We start from the raw sequence: 9,776 nt of genomic DNA on the forward strand, positions 1-9,776 counted from the left end.
GTGGCCTGTGCCTCCAGCCACCAAGAGTGCCATAGGTCTCGCACCGTGAGGACCACACTGAATTCCTTCCCAGCCAACAGCAGAGGAAACCGAGTGCCAGGATTTGAACCCAGATATTTCTGACCCAGGGCCCAGCTCTTCACCTCACAACACACTATCTCTTCCCGGGTGTCCTGGAAAGGCCAAGGACAGTAGGGATCCCGTGTCCTTGCTCCCAGCATCCTACCGAAGGGGTGGAAAGTGTGCCACGGGGCGAAGTTGAGCATTGCTGGCTGTTTGGACTGGCCTCAGGTCTGGAACGAAATCCCTCCCGGCAGGAGGGCCTCTGAGAGTGGGGCGGGCTGTGTGGGCAGAGCCAGCGGGAAGGGCCAGCGGGAGGGGACAAGTATTAGAATCCCAAGGGACAGAGGCACACAGGGAGGCCATGCAGAACGAGCCCTGTACCCTAACTTTGAGGACGCAGCCAGTCCAGACGAATGTTCGCATCCGGGGAGATAAATTACCCACCTCACTCTGGTTCCATTGATGGATCCAAAACGAGCCGGGCTCAAGGCACCTGGAGATGGCAGCCCATGCAGACCAACCTCCTGGGCCCAGATTGGGGGTGGGGAGGATGGACAGGGGAGCAAACCGACGGAGGATGGACAGAAAACACCCTGCTGTGTCACCCTCTCTCCCTGGACCCCTCTGTGGCCAGGGAGGTGTCCTGATGACATCTGCCCTCCTTATGGAGAGGGGTGGGAACAGTAACCAGAGAGGGAGAAAGGGGTGCTAGCAAGGTCAAGGCCAGTCACTACATCCCCTCAGCACACTGTAGGCCCCAGGGGTCGGGGCTTACGACGGCCTCCTTCCTTCCGTAGACTTCAACTCAGATAAATAAAATGTTGAGATGGACGGACGAGGCTGTTACAAAGCCTGGTGACAGGCACACCTGGGCACAGAGTGAGCGGGTCCCGGGTCCCACTCGTCAGCAAAGATGCTGCCGCTCAGCCGCTCTAGGCTTTGGGGACAGCTGGGGGACATACTTTGGGCTCCTTGCCTGCAGCAAGCACCGCACTCCCTCACGCCACAAAAACTCCCTTCTCTAGGCCAAGTGTCCTGAAAATCTGGCCCTGGGAAAAGGCCCACAGGGCCCCTCTGATGGGCTGGGGACACCCCTGAAGGGAGCTGCTGAGCTATTTCTGGGGTCTGCAGCAGGGAGGGAAGGGAGGCCTGGAGACTGCTGATGGGACAAGAAAAGGGCTGAGGAAACAACGACAAAGGAGCCCCTTTTTAGAAAAAAACAAAGCCTAGCTGTGAGTCACCGGAGCATTCCTTCTCGGGGAAACGGTCCATCAAGGGGCCATGGGGGGGGGGGGCAGAGGGCACTTATGACATGGCAGACGGTGTAAACACCACCTCAGAGGGGAGGCTGCAGCCAGACCTCAGCCCACAGCTGCCTCCGTGTCACCTGAGATGCAGTCCAGGGGGCTCCCCGCCTCAGATGGCTGTGGTCAGCACCTGCAGCTGCTCACAGCTGGTCTGCTGGTGGCCGAGCAGGCTTGGAATGTCACTCAAATTCAAGAGATGGGCAACTGCAACCTTCGTGGCCTCTGGTCCTTACACCGCATTTTAGGATCTCGTGAATACCCTCCAGGGCAGCACACTAAGTCAAAATATTTGCAAGGAATCAGGCCACGGCTAAGAAAGGAGTGGCGGTGGTGGCCTTGGAATTTTTGAGACACCAAGAGTACTTTCAGCAGTTTGCTGTGGGGGAGCCAAGGAAAGCACTCCAATCCATGTTTATTTTTGAGAGCACGAAGACACTTCGTGGGCATGTCCCCTTCCGTCTCTTTCTAACTTTGCTCTCAAGCCCTGGTGGGCGTCGGGAGCAGACTGCCTGCGACACTTTGGCTGTAAACATGACTCCTCCTTCGGGTTTCTTGGGGGATGAGTTGCTTCTGGAATAACTTGATTAGAAAAACTTTTGCGTAGATGTTCCCTTGTCTGGAACATGGAATAACAACTGCTAAAATTGTTATTTCTATTCACTAAACTGCCCTGATTTCTCAGGAAAGCTAAGGCACTGAGTGAAAAGTTCCGAGCTCTCGAATGTGTGTTCAGCTCGCTGGTGGAGCCATGTGGGTCTAGTATCTTCTCCTATGGGAGTGACCCACCAGGTTGATACAACACCCCAGCGATGGACAACCGTCCCTCACCCCTCCTCCCATGAGGAGGGGCTTTGAGGCAGGAATCTGATTAGAAAAGGGAGCACTCGCCTTGGAGCTACATGGGTACAGCACTTGACAAAGACTGAGAAAATCTCAACTGTTCATAGCCAAGAATTGGGGTGGGGAGCACAGTGAGAGGGGGCTCCAGGCACCTCCTGGTACTGTCACCACACTGACCTATGCTGGACCCCACAAAGTCCTCCCAGGGAGTCCCAGGCAGAGCCCGATGCCCTCTTCCTCGGGCATTTGGGCCACCGAGAGGCAGCCATGTTCCCTTGCAGGAAAGGCTGTCTGCATGAGGGAGCAATGAGGCCAGCAACATACAGTAAGGTCACCATGTTAAACACAAGTCACCCAGGTAAATTTGAATTTCAAGGAAACAACTAATACTGCTTTAGTAAAAGTATGTCCCAGATGTTGCATGGGACATACTTCTAATTTCTGGGGGATTGGACTGCAGTGATATTTTAAACATTCATTTGTGTGCTTTTTGGCACTATATGTGTGATTTCGTTGTCTTAAAAAAAAAGCCAATATACAAAGACTTTACAGTGGTTATTGCTGAGTGGAAGTAACCTGCATAGATTCGTATTTTTTCTTTGTGGTTTTCCATAATTTTTTTTCTCTTTTTCAGTTAAAAATAAAAGCAATCCCAAATATCCAAAACATACTTGAGAAAGAATGAAGTTGGAGGCATCACACTCCCTGATTTCAAATTATACTACAAAGCTACAGTAATCAAAACAGCATGGTATTGCCATAAAAACAGACACATAGATCAATGGAACAAAATAGAGAGCCCCCAAATAAACCCACACATGTATGGTCAATGAATTTGCAACAAAAGAGGCAAGAATATACAATGGGGAAAGGACAGTCTCTTCAATAAATGGTGCTGGGAAAACTGGACAGCCACACGCAAAAGAATGAAACCAGGCTGCTCTCTGACACCACACACAAACATGAACTCAAAATGGTTAAAGACTTGAATGTAAGACCTGAAACCATAAAACTCCTAGAAGAGAACAGGTGGCCAGCTCCATGACATTGGTCCTGGCGATGATTTTTTGGATCTGACACAAAAAAGCAAAGGCCTGAGAAGCAAAAATAAACAAGTGGGATGACGTCAAACTAAAAAGCAAAGGAAACCATCAACAAAATTAAAAGGCAGTCATCTACTGAATGAAATAAAATATTTGCAAATCATATATCTAACAAGAGGTTAATGTCCCAAATATATAAGGAACTCATACAACTCAACAGCAAACAAACAAACAATCCAATTAAAAATGGGCAGAGGACCTGAAGAGACATTTTTCCAAAGAGGACACAGATGGCCAACAGGCACATGAGAAAATGCTCAGCATCATTAATCATCAGGGAAATGCAAATCAAAACCAAAATGAGATACCACCTCACACCTGTTAGAATGGCGATTATCAAAACGACAAGAAATCACGAGTGTTGGCGAGGGTGTGAAGAAAAGGGAACACATGCACTATTGGTGGCAATGTCAGTTAGTGCAGCCACTATGGAAAACAGTATGGAGGTTTGTCAAAATATTGGAAATAGAACTATCACATTATCCTGCAATACACTTCTGGGTATTTACCCGAAGAAAATAAAATCACTAATTCAAAAAGATATACGCACCCCTGTTTATTGCAGCATTATTTACAATAGCCAAATATAGAAACAACCTAAGTATGCACCCATGGATGAATGGCTAAAAATAATGTGGTACATTCATCCTCCCTTATCCAAAGGGGATACATTCTAAGACCCTCAGTGAATTCCTGAACCCATGGAGAGTACCGCACCCTATACATACCATGTTTTTTTCCTGTACACACTATGCATACATTTTCACTTAAAGGAAGCACTTTACAGCTTGTCTCTGTCATACCCTAATTGCCAGCATCACTACGCTTGCACTTTGGGGCCATTATAAAGTAAACACCAGCAATGAGATCCCTTGACTGTCGATCTGATAACCGAGAGGGCTACTGCGTGACTGAGGAGAAGCTAGTGTGTGCTGTGTGGATACGCTGGACAAAGGGAGGTTTCATGTCCCAGGAGGGAGGGAGCAGGACAGCAGGGGATTTCATTACGCTCCTCAGAACGGCATGCAATTTAAAACTTATGAATTGTTTATTTCTGGGATTTTCCATTTAATATTTTCGAACCGAGCTTGACCACAAATAACTGAAACCACAGAAAAAAGCAAAACCGCAGATAAGAGGGAACTACTGTGTGTATGTGTCTACCAGGGAATACTTATTGTTCAGTCATTGAAAATAAAATCGTGCCATTTGCGATAATACAGATGGACTTCGAGGGCACCATGCTAAGTGAAATAAGTCAGACTATATGATCTAATTTATATGTGGAACCTAAACAACAAAACAAACCAAAAGCCAAGCTCATAAGTACAGAGAACAGATTGGTGGTGGCCAGAGGGGAGGGGGATGGGTGAAATTGTTGAAGGGAATCCAAGGTAAAAACTTCTAGTTATAAAACAAATAAGTCATGGGGATGTAATGTACAGCATGGTAACTGTAGTTTATGATACTGTACTGCATATTTGAAAGTGCTGAAAAAGGAAATTTTAAATGTCCTCATCACAAGAAAAGGAAATTTAATAACTATGAAAGGTGATAGATGGTAACTAGACCTATTGTGGCGATCATTTCACAATGAATACAAATATCAAATTATTATGTTGTACACCTGGCACTAATATAATGTTACATGTTGATTATACCTCAATAAATTAATTTAACAAAAATTTAAAGCTTATGGAGCAGCAGTGAGTGCCTAACTGGCAGCATGAGCGTTACGATTTTTATTTCTAATGATGCTTCTTCAAACAAAAGATATGATGACCGTTTCCATAAGCCAGAGGGGTTGGGATAGGCACAGGAAGTGGTTGTGTGAATGCCTCTCGAAATGGCTGAGCAGAGGGGCTTTACAGCCCTTTCCTCTGGCTGCCACCCCTGCTAGTGTCTGACAGCCAGTACTGCCCTCCCAGCATTGATTTCCCCTTACAGCAACCGGGACAATAGCTAGGCATGGGGGTCAGAACTTGCCTTGCTTTGTCTGGCCCCCCCCAATCCCTCTAATGCCGAGAAGAGTGCTGCCACAGACGTGGCTGGACCACCATTCATTGCGCCCGCTGCCTAATCCACTGTGAACGCAGGACATCCAGTCTCCCCAGAGATGCTGACTCATCCCAGGCCCCCCCTCTGGCTCGTCCACTTTCTTGTCCTCCACCCTCCAGCCTCTCGCATTGGTCCCCTGGCTCAGAGAAGCTCTGTTGACCGCACTTGTGGAAGCCTCACCTTCCCAGGCTCCCATTCTCTTCTCCTTCCCACCGACAGTGGGGCCTCAGGTGCCCGATAGCAGACACTCCTGAGCCCCTCTTTGTGACTCACCCTGAAGTCCCTGTTGGGTTGACCTCCCTGCATTACCAAGGAGACAGCCCTACTCAGTGCCTCCTTTGGGAAGAGGAGATACAGCAAGTGTCCAAGTGGCCTGTGGCCGAGGACATCTGGACAATCTCAGAGATCTGCCAGCTGCTGAGGACCATTCCTGCCTTGCTTTCATTATTGCCATTCATTCATTCATTCACGTATTTACTGCAGGGCATTGAGCTAAATACCAGAAGCACAAAAGTAAAACTCATGGAGTCTCTGGTCCTCAGCCAGGCAGGTGAGGGGTGGATGGAGCGATGTGGGGCATGAGGGAGAACAGAGGACATCCAGTGGCACACAGCCACACTGTCCCCTTCTGTTGGGAGCTGGGGCAATCAAACTGACCCCCTTCAGGGCTCTGGCTGTGCGGGCAGAAAGCTGGTGGGAGACTGAAGACATTTAAGCCAGGAGTTCCCAAGCTTGCCCACCAGGGACTCCTTCTATTATTTTCACAACTCACCTCCTCCTGCCTTTTTACCTGTCCCTGCTTTTCAAAAACATTGGCCAGTCAGGAAAACGGTCCAAATGAAGCAGTAAGAATGCAGCCAGAGCTGGGTAGCACTGGACCAACCACACTGGTGTCACCACACTGGACCAGTGACATCCTGGCCCCAACCGGAGAGATCTGCCGTCCTGATGAGCCCGAGTCACCTTTCAGGCCAGCGCAGGGTTTCTTCTGAGCTTCCTGAAATACCTAACCAAGCTCCGAGCTCCAATACCTACTGAGCTTCCTACCACAAGTTACAGCCCAGTTTTAATTCGTTTCAGTAACTGAACCGTCAGCAGGCAGAATCGGGGTCTGGAGACGGCTCCGGCACTGCTCTCCTTGGGCTCTGCTCTCTGCACGTGGCCGTGTTCTCCGGCTCCCTGTGGTGCTAAGACAGCTGCCAGTGGCTGCAGGTTGGAGCCCGGACGAATGGAGTTGCTTCAGCCTACATCCTTGGAGTCACTCTATTAGACCGACTTGGGTCACGGGTCCCCCTAACCAATCACTGCAACTGGATGTCCTGACCAGTCAGGACTCCCCTACACAAGTACAGGGAGGCTCCCCAAAGGGAGAACACGTACCAGTGACCCTCCTGTGCAGCGGGGCCACGAGCTGAGCCACGAGCTGGGCCTCACGGTCTCACGTCTTAGGAGGCAGTGAACCCACCTGGCCACGTTTCTACGGACACAGCACAGCCAACAGCCATCACCACAGACTGAGCCCAGTTTCCCCCAGCTCTGGGCTGCCTCCTCCAAGAGGCATGTCTGATCACAGACGGGGACTGCAGCCTCTACACTGCCCACAGGCCTGGCTGTGTGTCTGTCACCAGTGCCTCTTGGTCCCCGGGGACCCCACGCCCTGGATGTGCAAGCTGCACTGGCTCCTGCGACTTTAGCTGACTGGCCGACCTCCTTCCATTCCTGGGAACATAACCCACACAGGCTCGGGGCAGAAGCAGACACAGGACTAAGCAGATAGGCAATGGCGCCTGGTGCTGCGGCTTCCAGATATGCTCCCTCCCACCCCTCCCTCTCCACATGCCGCAGCACACTCCCTTCGGCTGATGTCCTTCCCATCCACGGGCTGCCAGGAAGGCTGCGGGGACAACTGTCCTCAGGCTGCTTGGGGAACTGTGAGGTCCGGCCACCTTGCCCATGTCTCTCCTGGGAGGCCCACAGACCCTCGCGCGACGGAATGCAGCTGGTTTGCCCAGACATGCCCGTGACAGCAGTGGATGAGGTGTACTGAGGTCCCCACTCGGGGACTTACTCTACCTTCCCCTCCTCCAAGAACACACGCCACTCGACCACGAAGTGCACAGCCCACCACTCTCCATCTCCCAGACAGAATAAAAGCATGAATTCTGGCAAAAAGGATTTAATTGTTTAAAAAATAAATGTTATATTTGACATACAAAAAAGTCATTTAAAAAACTCTGAATGTGTTCCATTGTCTGAGGCATCTTTAAGTGTCCAGTATTTCCATAAAAACCAGAGGCAGTTTCTCTGTCTGAAGCAAGGCATGGCACATTCTGTGATTTGGCAGAGGGGGTTTTCATGCCCATGGTCTCCCCACTGCACAAGGGAACACACGGTCTCCCTGACAAAGGAGTCTCCCCATCTGTCTCCCCCTCACCTGACAGAAGCCAGTGCCAAATCTCCCAGCACAGGACAGAGAACGCAGGGGCGCAGTCCAGATGGAAACACAGCTCCGGTGCCCACCCCCCCTCTAGTTGTCTTGCTGGCAGCAGCCCCTAAGCCCTGCACCACCTTGGCCTTCCCGCTGGAAACGAGGAGGCCCTGCCGGTATCTGCCCTCACCTGGTTCTTCTAAATGCACAACTGGGAGGAGGGGACGGTGCAGGTCACATGGCCACCAGCTAGGTCTTTTCCTCTGATGTATCTCATAACATGTTACAACGGACCCATCTAGACCTCCGTAGGGTACAGCTAAAGACCCAAAATGACAAATTTATGTGGTTCTGTTTGCACTTCCACTTTCAAAGCGACTCCATAAAGCTTTTAGCAAATGAAAATGTGTCACCACTCCCCACGGCAGAGGGACAGGGGAGATGCTGAGACTTCCTATAAAACACCCAAGAGCAAGGCAAGCGTTTTAAACAAAAGCCATCCTTGGGAACCAGGGCGCAGAAGCAGTTAATCTGGACCTCGGCCCCTCCCATCCGTGGGTCGGTGTCTCTCTCTCTCTCTCTCTCTCTCTCTCTCTCTCACACACACACACACACACACACACACACACACACACACACACACCCCTGGGGACCTGCTCTGCTAACAGATACACTCCTGACTGGAGTTGGCTGGAGAGGAAGTTTCATCAAAGGGATCATGGCTCCTCTCGCTGTCATTTCAGAAATGCCCCGTTTCATCTCGTGCTGCCGACAGCATCAGTGTGTGGGCACCTTGCTTAGCCGTGAGCTGAGGAAGCCTGTGTCTCACTCACGCCCCAGCTCGAGCTGTTGCCTGGAGGCCTGGGCACGCCTCTGGAGAAGGGTCCCTGCATGTCCCCGCAGACATCTGCACTTCATCCAAGAACACGTGCTGACAGGGGTTGGCGCTGGCTCCCTCGGTGGAGAAATGCTGTGTAGGGAGGCTGAGCCACCGAGAGGCAGCGCTCTGCTCTAGAGTAGAAAGGGCAAGAAGTAGGGTTTTCATTTCCTATGGAGGCTATGTAGGTGCAGCAAGGAAAACAAAGAACATGCTGGCGCCAGCTCAAACCCTCCAAGCAAGCAAGGGAAGATGGGCGGTGGAGGGCACGGACGAGTCCACGGGCGGGATGCGAGCAGGTGGGGCTCTTAGCGGAAGGAGCCGTCACTTCCAAGCTGGCACCTCCAGTGACATGAGATGCTCGGATCCTGGCGAGCAGGGCAGCGCCAGCAGGGTGGCTCTCACGGCAGGAACGACCCTTCCAGGTGCCCTGTGGGTTCTCAGCAGCTGCCAAATGAGAACCTAGTGAGGTGTGAGGGGCGGGGGTGGCGGGGGGGACCTCTATCTCATGGAAGTGTCACCTGAACAAAGCAAGGAGCACCTCACGGGCCTAGTGGTTTGTGGTGCCCAGCAGCCATCGTAGGGGAGTCGTGGGAGGGGGTTCACGGCAGCCCACACAGCCTTCACTCCAGCAAGTGGACGGTCAGGGAGATGGCCCTCATGGGCCGCGCAACCTGGTGACGTGGGCAGGCAGCAGCCTTCTCAATGCCCTTGTCCTGTCTGCAGTCTGTCCTGTGCAAGGCAGGCAGGTGCTGATGGCGCTGGCTGGCCACCACAGCGACCTCACCCTGTCACTACTGGCTTATGCTGTGACTTGCTCATTCTCTGACACTGACCCACGGCCAGGCAGCTTCTCCACTAGGGGAGTAAGGTCTGCAGGGCCCTGTCGGCTTGAAAGTGTTGCCAGGTAGGGCTGCTTATGTGAGGCTGCATACATTTTTGTTGAAAAGAAGTTTATGGAAACAAAATTGTAGGAAACTGCCTCTTACGGATGCTTCTCCCTTCCTTTCTGTCACACTGGTCCCCAGCTCTCTGCACAAATGGGGAAAGGAGGGGGCGAGGCAAAGCAGGAGGAGCTCCCAGGCCAGGTAGACCAAGCC

Source organism: Rhinolophus hipposideros, assembly GCF_964194185.1.
Source record: "Rhinolophus hipposideros genome assembly, chromosome: 8".
NCBI lineage: Eukaryota > Metazoa > Chordata > Mammalia > Chiroptera > Rhinolophidae > Rhinolophus > Rhinolophus hipposideros.